Genomic DNA, 2,542 nt, shown 5'->3' on the forward strand with positions numbered 1-2,542 from the left:
TGCCTTCAGGGTTCAAGTAATTCTGCTGCCTCAGCCTTCCAAGTAGCTGGGACTACAGGTGGGCGCCACCATGCCCCACTAATTTTTGTATTTTTAGTAGAAACGGGGTTTCACCATATTGGTCAGGCTGGTCTTGAACTCCTGACCTCATGATCTGCCTGCCTCAGTTTCCCTAAGTGCTGGGATTACAGACATGAGCCACCGCGCCTGGCTGCATGACATTATAACTTGTCTCATATACTCAATTTCCTGACCAGTTCAAGCTTATCTTTTGCCTACCTCTGCAAGACTTGAGAGCAATTAATAGAATAGCTCATAGTAGCTCTATTAAAAACTATCTCGTTGGTGGCGTGCGTTGGTTCACACCTGTAATCCCAGCACTTTGGGAGACCAAGGTGGGCAGATCACTTGAGGTCAGGAGACCAAGACCAGCCTGGCTAATACGGTGAAACCCCATGTCTACTAAAAACAATACAAAAAGTAGACGGGCATGCTGGCAGGTGAGAGTGAGACCTCGTCTTGAAAAAACAAAACAAAAAGCAAACAAACAAAAACTAATTTGTCATCAATCAGTTTAATTTTTTAGAAAAGATGCTAGTGAGATTATTTCAGATTATATCATGAAAATCATTAAATAGATTACAGAGCTAGGGAACAGAATGAACCTTTCCTACTCTTAATTATCAGTAAAATTGTATTCACAAAAAAATATGATTGAGGCAAAATCTCTTGCTGCCTATCCAATGGCTATTTCGCACTCCTTCTTGATAACAGATCGCTGTTAATGTCTAGAACCTTTGTCTTAACTGATGAATCATGAAGGGGTCTGAGCTTATCATGTAATATTATTTCCCCTTTGCTTGCGATTGTTTTAGAGGCAGAGCTATGATCTAAATTTGACCTCTGAGATATAAGAGAAAATAAGTTGAGAAATTATGGGAAAGATTTTACCCCTAATAAAAAAGAAGGCTATATCAGAGAAGGATTTTTTGTCCTTTCTCTACCTTTCTACTTTGGAAAATTTTAAATAAATATGGGCTTATCTAGAGCTGTAGCAGCTATTTACAAATAACTGGGCCTCATGATGAAATTGAGCACCTTGAGGAAGGCAGAGTTTAAGAATGAAAAGAGCACTTCCGGCGTAGCCATGGCGGCTGACGCTACTACCAACCCGACACAGCTGCTACCGTTAGAGTTTGTGGACAAATGTATAGGATCAAGAATTCACATTGTGATGAAGAGTGAAAAGGAAATTGTTGGTACTCTTCTAGGATTTGATGACTTTGTCAATATGGTACTGCAAGATGTCACTGAGTTTGAAATCACACCAGAAGGAAGAAGGATTACTAAATTAGATCAGATTTTGCTAAATGGAAATAATATAACAATGCTGGTTCCTGGAGGAGAAGGACCTGAAGTGTGAATAAGTTTCCTTGACGTATGCTAGATTCTGTTTTGTCTTTTAATGACAAGAAAATGGAAATTTTTTTCCCACCGTCTAATGTTTAAATCCCATAAAGCTAAGTTTCCCGTTAAAGGGAAGTGCTTTGAAGATGTGTACCCATTTTTGTAAGTTAATCATGATTATCCTGGAAAAAGAAGAAAATAACTTCTTCTTTGAAGACGAAAATAAAGGTGTTTTTGGTTAACTATCATTTTATTTATTGTACTGCAGTAGCCCGTGGAACAAAGATTGTGGTTATTTTGCCACTTACTTTTCTGTCATTAAATGCTTATTTGCTTTCTCAATTACATGACCATTTGATTCTCAAACAAAAGTTGTTCCAAACAAAATGATGAACTTTGATTTGAACAGGTGCATTTAAACAACTGGAAATGATCACTTAGAAAATTCAATTAAAATACTGTTGTTTTGTAATGAGGATTTTTCTACTGATTTCAAATTCCATGAACTCCTATTGAAAACAAACAATATACAGGTAATATATGCACATTGTAGAAATGCAGGAATTATTTATTGGAATTACCCTAAAGATATAAATTTTATCTGTTTGCTTATAAAATTGGTTCAGAGGGTTATTACCTTAATGTAATTATTACTGAATTATCAGGAAATTAGTGGAGACAGAGCTTTAAGGTAAAGGATACTAAAAACAGCTAAGAACTCTAGGACTCAGGTAAAATCGAGGAACTGATAATAAGAGCATAGAACTGTATAAATTAAGTCGAAGAACTATTAAAAGCAAACAGGTAATATACACACATTGTAGAATTATAGGTAAGCAAAAAGGAGAAGGTTGATCATGCTTTGCTGTATATCTTTGTAGACTTTCTCAGTCTACTCTCAGTACACATTTTATTTTACTTGCTTATCCTGATTATACTGTTTTTACCCTCCACTTAAGTCGTTTTTTGAATTTAAATGGTGAATATCTTTCTGTGTCAAATATTTCAACATTAATGTATACATAATATCAAATGGATTTACTATAAATTATTTAGCCTATTCTTACTGACCACAGTAGTCTAACTAGATCTTTATACATTTTTATTTTTCTAGAATAAACTCAAAAATGTGTAA

At 35.3% G+C, this 2,542-nt stretch overlaps 1 pseudogene across 1 annotated transcript; it reads left to right on the forward strand.

Moving 5' to 3' along the window:
- The first annotated feature begins 1,129 nt into the window (after positions 1-1,129).
- LOC105509845 lies at positions 1,130-2,542 on the forward strand (annotated as a pseudogene). Its single transcript, XR_001001486.1, has one exon. The product of XR_001001486.1 is annotated as a U6 snRNA-associated Sm-like protein LSm5 pseudogene (transcript).

This window comes from Colobus angolensis, unplaced genomic scaffold (assembly GCF_000951035.1).
Source record: "Colobus angolensis palliatus isolate OR3802 unplaced genomic scaffold, Cang.pa_1.0 Scaffold180, whole genome shotgun sequence".
Classification (NCBI taxonomy): Eukaryota; Metazoa; Chordata; class Mammalia; order Primates; family Cercopithecidae; genus Colobus; species Colobus angolensis.